Here is a 13,636-nt window from a genome sequence, read left to right as displayed (position 1 = left end):
ACTCCAGCGGTGAAATAACAAAAAATGCTGCAGTAATGCTTTAAATGTGATGCAGCTCATGGCTTACCCAGCTGATAAGTATAATATGCCCCCTACCTCCCCTTCCCAGAGAACAACTATTACATGTGATGGAGTGCGTATAATAATCAGCCCCTCAGTGTTGTTGCCCCTCACCCACCTCAGACCTCACAATACCCTTATCTTCTCACATTCACCCCCCCAGTGCCCTGTCCCCCTCCCCCACCTAAGCCCCCACAACACCCCCATCCTCTCACATTTACCTTACATGCCTATCAATTTAATGCATTTTATCCCCAGGACCCCACTTACCAATGACGTTTGCAGCAGGACCAGGAAGTATCTGAGTGAAATGCAGGTGGGCACGAGGACCCAGCGTGCCTGCCCTAAGCCAGTCCCAGCGTGCACACGGAGGGAAGAAACCTGCAGCCTGGGCCCTGGGAGGAGGTCAGCACAATACAGTGCAGGAGGGAGATTGGCAACTGGCCACTGTGCAGAATCTCCGTCAGGCAGGGGAGCAGGCATTTTACTGCTCTCCTCCTGTGCTGTACTGTGCCTCATCACGGAAGTGGCAGTGCCGGCTCCCAGTGGGCCCCTTCATGTGACAGGGCCCGGGGCGATGGCCCCCTCTGCCCCCCCAGTAGCTACGCTACTGCGTAAGATTCATCCCGGAACTAGGAAAATTTTATGATATCATTGAAAAATTGTACCAGTTTTTTGCCAACAGCATCAAACGATGGGCTTTATTATCAGAGATATCATCAGAGTCTAAAACTGATAAGATTACTCTGAAGAGATTGTGTTTAACTAGATGGTCTTCCAGGAATGATTCAATCAGGGCACTGAGGTATCGCTACACTGATATCCTGAAGGCACTGACAAAAATTATCCTGAAGTCTGACAAAAATTCCAGTGACAGCAATGATGCCGCTAGCTTAAAGAAAAACATCAGCACCTTTGAATTTGTGATCACAGTCGTCATGCAGGCTACGATTCTAGATGTTGTTGGACCAGTTTCAAAGTGTCTGCAAGCTAAAGATGCAAATCTTGAAAAGCAACACTCTTACTTAAAAATGCTGTTGAAGTTCTTCAAGAGTTCAGAAAAAACTACCAGGGAGCAAAAAACAGTGCCATACAATTGTCAGAGAAGTGGGGAATAGACGTTGCATTTCAAAGAAAAAGAAATAAACGTGTAAAAAGACAGTATGATGAATTGTGCGAAGATGAACGGCTCTGCGATGCTGAGAAGTACTTCCAGGTCAACATCTTTAACTCCTGCTTGGACACAATTATCATGCAATTAAAGCAAAGATTTCACAGTCTTCATTCAACTGTGAATAAATTTAAAGCAATCCTTCCCAGCTCACTTCAATCTGCGTCTGATGAAGAACTTCATAAGGATGGAGAGAACCTTGTGAACCATTTCAAAAAAGACTTTTCACCAACTCTTCCTACACAGCTCATTTCATTCAGAGCTTGCTTCAAATCACAAATTGCACACATGACCACTGTGGAAGAAATTGCCAAGCTATTGATTGTTGACAACAGTGTGCTAGTTCCAAGTTTTCCAGAAGTGTGTACAGCATATATTTTGTTCTTATCCTTGCCAGTAACAGTGGCTAGCGCTGAACGCTCCTTCTCAAAACTAAAGCTAATAAAAAACTACCTGAGGTGTACAATGGGACAAGAAAGGCTAAGTGGACTAGCTATGCTGTCAATTGAAAATGACCGTGCTAGAAAGATTAACTTAAATACAATTATTGATGAATTTGCTGAAAAGAAGGCCAGGAGAATGAGTTTTACGTAAATTGTTCACACCTCCACACAGTTTTACTGTTTTAAAAACATTTTTCAGTGAACATTTCTAAATTCAAACATTTGACTGGCTGACTAAAGCCCAGTTACCTTGATTTGATTTAGTAAATTTAGTAAAATGCTTTTTTATTTAGCAATAAAGGGTACAGTTGTTTACTAATTATTATTAAATGAGTTGTCTAAAACCATTACATTTTTTTACTATAGGCCTAAGCTCTAACAGGCAGGTAGTTACTAACTAACTGCCTGTCCTGCCCAGTGCAGACCTGTGCCAGCTCAGGGTAGTCACAGACCACTACCGCTACTTCCTCTGACATCACATCAACAGAACAGCAGCTTCTCTTCTAGTCTGTTGAAGGGCTGTGACTGCCAGCTTTATGCTGATTGACAGCCATCTCCCCATTGCATAACTACAGGGAGTCGGTTATTGAACAGCATGAGGTCGGCAGCCATGCCCCATAAACAGAGCAGCTTAGAACATGAAAAGCTGCTCTATTGACATGAAGCAGCAGGATTTGTGGCAGGAGCAGTCCTTGACCACTCTAGGCCAGCACAGAACAGGTGGGTAATTAGCAACTACCTGCCTATCAGTTCATAGGTTCATAGTTAAATAATAAAACAGTCCTGGACAACCCATTTACGGTTTGAAAAAAATCAAATCCTCCAAACTACAGTATTATTTCCTCCAGTTTATGAAGTAATAACAGTCTGTGCTGCTTGATAAGTCATAGGCCACAATAAGCACATCCAGATTTGCCAGATATGACGTCAATTGCATGATTGCTTTGTGTTATATTCAGTTGTTAAATATTGAACGTGAATTTATTATTTAGATTTGATAGTTGTGTTCTAAACAGATAATAAATATTACAACCTATATGTTTACATAACTTTGTTGCAGTATGGGGGGGGGGGCACAGGAAAATTTCTTGCACAGGGGCCCTCTGCAGTCTGTGTCCGCCCCTGGGTCTGGACAAAACGAGCATCCACCAAATTGACTTCTGCTCCACTGTCCACCAGCACCGGAATATTCTCTGTTACACCACCAACAACCACCTCTGCAGGTAAGGTACACTGAGATGAGAAAATGGAGGAAATATACACACCCTGTTCGCCTCCCTCCACACAACCAGAGAACGCAGCTTTAGATGGTGCAGGTACTTTGGCGCGCGCTGGGCAGAGATTGATAAAATAACCGGTCTGCCCACAGTAAAAACATGCCCCCACCCCACGGCGAACCACAGGCAACCCCGTTTGGGAACCAACTCCTCCCACCTGCATGGGTTCGTCTGCCTGTTCAGGTGTGTCCTACTCCCTAGCAAGGACTACAGGGGGCACATTTGGTGTATGCCTCTCCATCAAGCATCTATCCATCTGGATGGCAAGGGACATGGCGGCCTCCAACAACCTGGAGGCGGCGTACTGCACAACAGTACCCTGAAACCTTGGGGACAGACCCTGCATAAAATGGCTCCTAAGGGCAAGGTCATTCCACTGTGTGTCAGTGGCCCATCTCCTGAACTCCAAACAGTACTCCTCAGCTGGCCAGCCCCCCTGCTTGAGCTTACGGAGTTGGGATTCCGCCAGGGAGACGCCATCAGGGTCACGATACACCAGCACCAGAGCGGCAAAAAACTTGTCCACTGACCGTAGAGATGGAGAACCGGTCAGCAGGGAGAAGGCCCAAGATTGGGAATCACCCATAAGAAGGGAAATGATGATTCCCACCTGTTGTTCCTCACTCCCTGATGAACGAGGGCGGAGTCTGAAGTATAGCTTGCAGACCTCCTTAAAAAACAAAAATGTATCTCTCCCTCCAGAGAACCTGTCAGGGAGAGATATCTTGGTTTCTGATTGAGCCTGTACCTGAACCGAGGCCCAGAACCCCAACAACTGCTGCAGCTGCTGCACCACCTCACCACGCAGCTCCTTAAACTCAGTGGTGAGAGCCTGAAACAGTTGGCCAAAGGCCTGCATCTGAGCCATGGCTCACCAGAAAAAATGTGACGTCGGTGTTAATGTCACGATTAGTGTTGAGCGATACCGTCCGATACTTGAAAGTATCGGTATCGGAAAGTATCGGCCGATACCGGCAAAGTATCGGATCTAATCCGATACCGATACCCGATACCAATACAAGTCAATGGGACTCATGTATCGGACGGTATCCCTGATGGTTCCCAGGGTCTGAAGGAGAGGAAACTCTCCTTCAGGCCCTGGGAACCATATTAATGTGTAAAATAAAGAATTAAAATAAAAAATATTGCTATACTCACCTCTCCGACGCAGCCTGCACCTTACCGAGGGAACCGGCAGCGTTCTTTGCTTAAAATGCGCGCTTTTCCTTCCTTCCGTGACGTCACGGCTTCTGATTGGTCGCGTGCCGCCCATGTGGCCGCAACGCAACCAATTACAGCAAGCCGGAACGTAATTTTAAAATACGTGACGTAATTGTAAAATTACGTCACGGCTTGCTGTGATTGGTTGCGTCACGGCCACATGGGCGGCACGCGACCAATCAGAAGCCGTGACGTCACGGAAGGAAGGAAAAGCGCGCATTTTAAGCAAAGAATGCTGCCGGTTCCCTCGGTAAGGTGCAGGCTGCGTCGGAGAGGTGAGTATAGCAATATTTTTTATTTTAATTCTCTCTTTTACACATTAATGTTGTTTCGATACCGATACCCGATACCACAAAAGTATCGGATCTCGGTATCGGAATTCCGATACCCGCAAGTATCGGCCGATACCCGATACTTGCGGTATCGGAATGCTCAACACTAGTCACGATGTGACCGAAGTGGTGTGACACGACCTCACGATTGGTCGGTCACCAGATGGCACAGCACACCAGGGGACACCAGGGAAACTTTAACAATGGTGGGCCCTGTCAGTAGGGAATGGGGGAATGGACACCTCCTGCACTCACCTGAGGATGAGCCCTGATCTTACTATCGTCCCTATACAGGTTCTTTTACCCGTCGCTGAGCATGATACCTAATCCCTCACTTGCCCTGCTCCTATCCATAAGTAAGGAATTGGCAAGTTAGAACACTAGTCCCTCCGCTGCACTAAGACAACAAAAGATAAGGAAAAGTGCAGTGCCCCAGGGTCCTGGTCGTTGCAGTAATATCATTCTCCTCTAGGGGGGAGTGATGTTATGTTTGGAGGCAATAAAGGAGATCTCTTTCCCAGGTATCACAAACATGCAACACATTTCATACTCCAGTCCACCAGGGGGAGCTATTCTCCTATTTATTAGGGCACTCTTCACACTTAGGTAAAACTGGTGGCCTGGATAGGAAGTGAGGAAGATGCTGGCTGAGCATCACTCAGGCAGCTGCTAGCTGAGCTCCGATCAGTTAGTTGGTCCCTGACAGAAGTGGGATCCTGTCAGAGGCCTAGACAGAAGGACACGGAGCTGCGCCTGACCCACATGCGCAGCCCCTAAGAAAGAACACGAACAGAGAACTGTATCGTAGAGGGTGAGAAACGAAGTCATAGCAAAAGGAGTGGAAACCAGAAGGAGTTCTGCCCTGCACAGGCTGCCTCCTTCTGAGGCGCAGGATCTGGTAGCCGGAACACCGAGGGAGCAACAGTCCTTTATGCCTTGCTCCAGAGATCGGCAGGACAGCTAATTTCACGTTACTGATCCTCCGCATACCCAGGAGGCACGGTGGCACCCCTCAGAGGCCGGGGCATGCTAGAGTCCCTGTAAAAAGCCTCAGGCCACCAGTCATATGGGTTGTCCTATCCATCCGGGGGACAGAGAGAGACATAACATCTAGAACATCTACAACAGTTGTGAGGACCTTATGAGAGGCTCAGCAATAAGGTACTACAACACCCAGGCACTAGAGGAAGGCTACTGATTTCCACCTGGATAAGGGGACTCTGGATTTGCCTCCAGACCAGCCGAACTCTGCCTGCCCTGTGATCTGTGCTCTGGACTGTGGACGCTGAAGCCTTCAGTAAAAAGGTAAAGAGACTGCAACCTTGTGTCCTCGTTCTTCCCTGCGCCTCACACCATCCACAATCTATACACTGGGAAGCCCTGGGGATATACTTCACCTGTGGGAAGGTATACCATCTAGCTGCCATAACATAGCCCCAGCGGACCCCTTAAAGCAGCATCGGTCACCCTGACCAAATACCACAGGTGGCATCACGAACATATCCCTTTAAAGACCTTTCCCTATCACAACGGACCTCCCAAGGGCCACGGACCAGGTCAGCCACCGTCACATCCCCCTTTGAGAACCGAAAGACCCGGTACCAAGTTCCCCTAGCCCTACACGGGGGCGATCCAAAAACAGACACTGAAAGGAACAGGGTATTAAAAATACCACACTTAGCTTTCTTCTGCAAAGCACCGCACATTAAGATAATGACACAGATAAGCCGAACACCACTGTAGAATCACTGCTCCCAGAAAGCTCCTTCTCCCAGCAAGGTCGCTGCAGAATGAGCTAACACCGACAGTCAGCTGATGCATCAGGTGACTACTTGAAGGATGGTGGGAGTGGTCACCACTCACATCAGCTGACCCAGCAGCAATGCAATTACACCAGCAGGCCTCCGGGGAAACTGCATTAACCCCTGATGACCTGAAAGGAAAAAGTTTTAATCTGAAGTAAACCAGATCTGCCACAAATCCAAAAATGGATTGTGACACCCACAATGTGTATAGGCAATAAAGTAATAACAAAGGGTCAAATAATGGGTTAACTTATCAGTCTCTGGTTCCTGGATGATGGTGGCTGGAAAATCCCACAATGGCGCTGTAGGTGGCGTGAGACGTCTCTGAGCCGGTCCTGGAGAAAAGTGAAGCACTGTCTCTGTACAGCAACGAAGTATCCTGGTCTTCCTACATGTGGTCTTGTGATCCTGGAATGAGGTGCTGATCGGGGAAAGGTCTGCTGCACAGCGGATGGTGTACAAAGTCTTGGAGTGGAGGCCACGGTTTCACCGCTGCGAACCGCGTTCAACCCTGGATCAGCATTGCAAAGAGAGTGGGTGGAAGTCAGATACATTGACCAGTTAGTACTGTAAGGGTCGGAGAATAACGGGTAGTTGGTCTCAAGAGATGCACAGTCTGTATGCGCGGGGGATGGAACGATGCAATCTGGGCCTGTCAGTTCGTGTCGGTCAGTGGAGAGGGAGTCAACCTTCTCTTGTAGCACACGCTGGGTACCCGCCAAAAGCCCTGTTCCCATGCGCTCAGTCTCTTGTATATCACACCCACCCCCAACAGTCAGGTACAAAGTTCTACTCCGGTCAGAAAGTGCTTCCCCCAGCAACAATAGTGACAACCCTGACAGTTCTGGCCTGGACACACAAGAGAGACCACTATTCTGGTCCATCTTCCTACATATGTAAAACACTGTGGAATTAATGTCACTATATAAGTGAGTAAAATAAATAAATACATATCCTCCATGACATAGTCCAGTGCCCATATATCCATCACACATCCTCCATCCCATAGTTCCATGCCCATATAACCATCATACATATCCTCCATCCCATAGTCCTGTGTCCATATACTCATCATATATATATCCTCCATCCCATAGTCTCGTGCCCATATACCCATCACACATCATCCATCCCATAGTTCCATGCCCATATAACCATCATACATATCCTCCATCCCATAGTCCTGTGTCCATATACCCATCATATATATATCCTCCATCCCATAGTCTCGTGCCCATATACCCATCACATATCCTCCACCCCATAGTCCCGTGCCCATATGCAGCGCCCCAGAGTCCTGGTCGTTGCAGTATTGTCGCTCTGCCGCTAAGGGGAGTGATGGTACGTCTGATGGCACTAAAGGAGTTCACCTGATCAGGTATCGCAGTCACACACTACACTTCACACTCCGGCCACCAGGGGGAGCAACAGGTCCTATCTACTAGGCCACTCCTCACACACGGGTAAAACTGGGGGTTGGATAGGAAGTTAGAGAGAAAGCAGCCTGGAAGAGTTCCAGGGAGGACCTGTCAGGTGTGGGACCCTGACAGCGGACTAGCACAGAGAGATCGTTACGGAGCTGCGCCTGCACTGCATGGCGGCAGTTTTCTAAGAAAGGACAAGAAGTGAAGTGTTTTGTGGAGAAGTGAGAACCGAGATCACAGCACTAGGAGATAGAACCAGGAGGAGTCGTGCCCCGAGATCGGCAACATCCTTCTGAGGCGCGTAGCAGGTGGCCGGAACACGGAGGGAGTACTGACTACATGCATTACTCCAGATCACGGCAGGGGCAGCTAATTCCAAGTTGGCTGTCCACCCTTTACACCTACGAAGACAACGGAGGCAAGTTGTGGGAGAGGGGCGTCTCTAGGGTCCCTATAAAATAACTCCTGGCCTACCCCGTCATACGGGTGCGTCCTATCCAAACCATCTGGGGAACGGAGAGAAAGAACAGAAATATACACGACACTGGTGAGGACTATCCTGTGGTGCTCAGCAGGGAGGTACTACAACACACAGGCGCTAGTAGGAAGGCTACTGATTTCCACCTGCAAAGGGAACTCTGGATGTGCCTTCGGACCGGCCGGTCTCAGCTAGCCCTGTTAGCAGTACTCTGGATTGCGGATGCCGAAGCCTTCAGTAAAAAGGTAATGAGACTGCAACCCTGTGTCTTCGTTATTCATCGCGCCTTGCACCACTCACCATCACCTTTAATTGGATGCCCCTTAGCAGGGCCACGGACCGGGTCTAGCCACCGTGACATCCCCAGGACCGAGACAGAGAGACCCGGTACCGGGTACCCCGCTGCCCTGCGTCTGGGGGCTCTCCAAATTTGGCGTCACGAACAGGATCTATTTAAGCCTGAGAATCAGGTCATGTGTGCCTTGGAACTGTGTCTGAATTGTGCTTGAATCATAATTTATTGCAATGACTGTGTATTGCCACTTGCCGCCAAAATCCGCCATTGCCGCGCGGAGCGCGAGGGGAGGAGCCATAGCTTTGTGGGTGGAGCCGGCCAAAAAGAGCGCGAAGAGGGAAGGCGGGCGCCGCGCTGCTGCCGGGAAAGCCGGAAGTGGAAACGCAGCGAAGTACTGACCCCGAGAGGATTTCCCCCTCCCGACTTCCACCAGGTTAGCAGAAGGGAGGAACGGCCATGTCCAACCTGGAAGGGGAGGTAGCGGTGGCCGCAGTCGCAGATGCAGAAGCCCCACTGAGCCCACGGTAGACGCAGCCACGGGCCTGGTACCGCCACCGGCCCCGACAGAGCCTGCCGCCCCCATCAGCCAGCCAGACACTGACGCAGATACGGCGGCCATAATGCCCTTCTCCATGCCATATGTACCTGGAGCAGCCTGGCTCCCGCGATACTCGGGAGAATCGCATACCTTAACTGACTTTAAAGAAGGGATCTGCAGCCTGCTTGAGTTTTATCCCCTGACCGAGCCTCAGAAAGTTCACATGATAACGGGCCAACTATTTGGAGCGGCCCTGAGGGAAGTAAAGTCCTGGCCCGCTGCGGATAAGAGAACTGCGCAGCAGGTCTTTGCAAAGCTTAAAACCACCTTTGACACCCGCACCGCCACAGAAATTAAATTGACGTTCTATGGGTGCAAGCAGAGACCGCAGGATAGCTTACGGGACTATGCCCTTAATCTCCAAGAGGCATTACGGGCCATTAAGCAGGATGACCCAAACGGCATGCAAGATGAGGATAAACTCTTAAAGGAGTGGTTCATCGAGGGCCTATGCAGAACCCTGACCTGCCCTTTGCGCAGTTTAAAGACAAAGCCATCCAGATGCTTCAGGAACGACAGCCCAGCTGTGCAGTACTTCCTAGGCGTTAAGCTCTCACGTACCACCAGGAGGTGGCATCCGATGCTCCAGTCTCTGCCGAGGCCGATGCCCAGATCCTAGAAGACGATTCCCCTGCAGGACTATGCCTCCAGATGCAGGAGCTGACCAAGAGCGTTGCTGCCTTAGCCCGGACTGTCCAGTCCCTACAGGAGGCCCCCAAGGAGAAGATCAAGTTGGCTTCCGGACCGGAGGATGTTCTGTTATGATCCTTAGTGGTTGAGGATCACAAATTACTCCAGCTAAGTAACAAACATAGGACAAGCTCTAGGGAGGTGGCAAACTGGACTGACCGCAAATCTGAACCTATCCAAACACACTAGAAGTAGCCGGTGAACGTGCCTAAAAATCCTAGACGTCTCGAGCCAGCCTGAGGAACTAACTACCCCTAGAGAGAAAGAAAGACCTCTCTTGCCTCCAGAGAAATAATCCCCAAAGATATAGAAGCCCCCAACAAATAATAACGGTGAGGTAAGAGGAAGGCACATACACAGGGGTGAAAGCAGATTCAGCAAATGAGGCCCACTAACACTAGATAGCAGAAAACAGAAAAGGGAATCTATGCGGTCAGTAAAAAACCCTTACCAAATATCCACTCTGAGATTTCAAGAACCCCCGCACCAACTAACGGTGTGGGGGGAGAAACTCAGTCCCCTAGAGCAACCAGCAAGCGAGGAAATCACATTTTAGCAAGCTGGACAAGAAACATGATGAATGCTGATAATCAAAAAATGAACAAACAAAAACTTAGCTTGTCTTGGAGAGACTGGGAGCAAGGTAGTCACAAGGAATCTGAAGAGCACTGAATACATTGATAGCAGGCAAGAAACCGAGTATCCAGGTGAGCTAAATAGGAAACCAACCAAGGATAACGAACCAGCTGATGCAGCCAACCTGCAGAAAGACAACACTACACAGTACCGCTTGTGACCACTAGAGGGAGCCCAAAAATAGAGTTCACAACAATGTTCCCTGGCAACGACAGAGGAGGGTTCCGCTGACCAGACGCAATCGCTTTCATCAGGACGGACGACCCATCTGCCGCCGCTGCAACCAGGTGGGCCACATCGCAAGGTACTGTCATTTAAACGAGCAACCCCTGGGGCAGAGGGCCAACCCCCAGGAGTAGGACGACCAGGCCCGCAAAATTGGAGAGCCAAATACATTGGAGGACGACCAGTTCTTCCCATTGTGATCGATGGTATCCCCATGAATGCCTTGTTGGACACCGGTTCTCAGGTGACAACTATGCCCTACATCCTTTATAGATGTTATTGGGAGGACACCGACATCACTCGTGCCCCCGATGATGATTTCACCATAATAGCCAGTAATGGTCAGCCATTGCCACAAGTGGGGTACAAAGAGGTCACCATTAAAGTGGGCCGGGTAGAATTGGAGGCCCAAGGAATTGTAATTGTTGATATTGATCGGCGTGAATGTAATCCCATGATGACCATTGGTACTAATGTCATAGAAAATTGTCTTGCAGAAGTCATTGTCTTGTTACAGCAGGTAGCAGAAACAGCTGGTTACAGTGAGCAACGGGCCCTGCAGAAGGAAATTCGGGCTCTGATGCGGAGACAACAGGTAGAGCTGACTCTTGGTGAAATTGGTCGTGTCACCATGAGTGATTCAACCCCCATTGCCATACCCCCCAGGAGTGAAATGTTAATCTGGTGTCGAGCGGCAATAGGCCTCAGGGGTAAGGATTACCAGGCCCTGGTAGAACCTGTGTATTCAGATAGCAGGCCTACCCTCCTGACCACCAGGGGAATGGTTGAAGTCCGCAAAGGGAGAGTGCCAGTACGTGTCCTTAATTGTGGAGAGGAAGAGGTCCACCTAACCAAATATGCCACACTTGCTAAACTGTTTACTGTTGATAATAATGCGGTACAGGCACCAGAACCCTGGAGTCCGTCCACCCAGGCGGAAAACGACGGCTCTGCAGGACAAACGGTAGATTGGTGTCGGGAATTGTACGTGGGCACTGATTCAACCCCATCACACCAGAAACAGGGGGCCTACAGGGTGGTTCATGAGTATGAGCGGGTATTCCACAAGCACCCCCTAGATTTTGGACAGGTAAAAGGGATTCAACATCATATCCACACAGGAGATCACCCACCTATAAAAGAGAGATACCGTCCTGTACCCCCAGCTCATTTTCAGTGTGCCAAAGACATGTTGAGAGAGATGAAGGAGGCTGGGGTAGTGAGAGACAGTTGTGGCCCCTGGGCAGCTCCATTAGTCCTCGTTAGGAAAAAGGATGGCACAATGAGGATGTGTGTTGATTATAGGCAGCTAAATCGCATTACACATAAGGATGCATACCCACTGCCTAGGATAGAAGAGTCCTTTACCGCTCTAAAATCTGCTAACTACTTCTCTACCTTGGATCTCACCAGTGGGTACTGGCAGGTTCCCATGGCAGAGGCGGACAAGGAAAAGACGGCCTTCACGACGCCGATGGGTCTCTGCGAGTTCAACTACATGCCCTTCGGGCTGTGCAGCGCCCCGGGAACATTCCAGAGGATGATGGAGTGCTGTCGGGGACACAAGAACTTTGAAACCATGCTGCTTTATCTGGATGATGTCATTGTCATCTCCAAGACCTATGAAGACCATCTGAAGCACTTAGTCGAGGTGTTTGAAGCCCTGTCCAACTTCGGCTTAAAGGTAAAACCGTCCAAGTGCTATCTGCTAAAACCCAAAGTGCAGTACCTGGGCCATGTGGTGAGTGCCGAGGGAGTGGCCCCAGACCCCGACAAGGTCACCGTGATCAAGGACTGGCCGAAGCCCAGCAACCTCCACGAAGTCCGGCAGTTCCTCGGGTTGGTAGGCTACTACAGGAGATTTATCAAGGACTTCACCAAGAAAGCCACGCCATTGCAAAACCTGTTGGTGGGCCAGCCCAAGAAGACCAAGTGTAGGAATACCCCCTTTGACTGGAATGACGAACTGGTGGGGTCCTTCACTTGTTTAAAGTCGACGCTAACGGGAGAAGAGGTACTGGCCTACCCTGAATATGACCAACCGTTTGTGTTGTACACGGATGCCAGCAACGTGGGATTGTGTGCTGTGTTGTCCCAGGTCCAGCAGGAAGCTTCGTCCCACTGAAAGGAACACTGACAACTACAGTTGCTTTAAGCTGGAGTTCCTTGCCATCGTTCGGGCAGTGACGGAGAGGTTCAAGCACTACCTGGCCTCGGCAAAATTCACCGTCTTCACGGACAATAATCCTCTAACACACCTGGACACGGCAAAACTTGGCACCTTGGAACAGCGGTGGATGGCCCGGTTGTCCAATTTAGACTTCACCATCAAGTACCGGGCAGGGCACAAGAATGCCAATGCCGATGCCTTGTCCAGGATGCCCAACTTGCCGGAAACGGGAGAAGACTCGGAAGCACTTGAAGAGATAGAGTTGCCCGCGTTCCATTGACCCAAGGCCACCCAGTGTTCCCATCAGGTGGAGAATAGGCGCAAGAACAAGTAGGACGCCATGCTAAATCCCCTGCCCCACCACGGATGGGCAGAGACCCAGGACGGTGACCCTGCGGTCGGGTGAAAGAGCTCCTGATGCAGGCAGGTTCGCATCCCGGCCCGGATGATCCACAAGAGACCCAACAACTGTGGAAGGGGAGAGGCAAACTGTTCATTCACGATGGTAAGCTGTGCCGAAGAAGCATTGACCCCCGCACTCATGAGTTGGTATGGCAGATAGTAGTCCCGCGGCAAGACGCGCCAATGGTTCTGGGAGCGTACCATGATGGGGCAGGACACTTTGGATGGAGGAAGTTGGAGAGTCTACTCTGCGGGAGGTTCTACTGGATCGGCATGAAGAAAGCCATCGAGAAGTGGTGTCGAGAGTGTGGCCCATGTAGCCTACGCGGGAAGGACCGTGACAGCCAAAGGGCTCCCTTGCAGCCTATCATCACCAAACGGCCACTTGAGCTGGTCGCGCTAGATCACG

This window comes from Ranitomeya variabilis, chromosome 6, assembly GCF_051348905.1.
Source record: "Ranitomeya variabilis isolate aRanVar5 chromosome 6, aRanVar5.hap1, whole genome shotgun sequence".
Taxonomy (NCBI): domain Eukaryota; kingdom Metazoa; phylum Chordata; class Amphibia; order Anura; family Dendrobatidae; genus Ranitomeya; species Ranitomeya variabilis.
Note: the sequence above shows the minus strand (reverse complement) of the source record.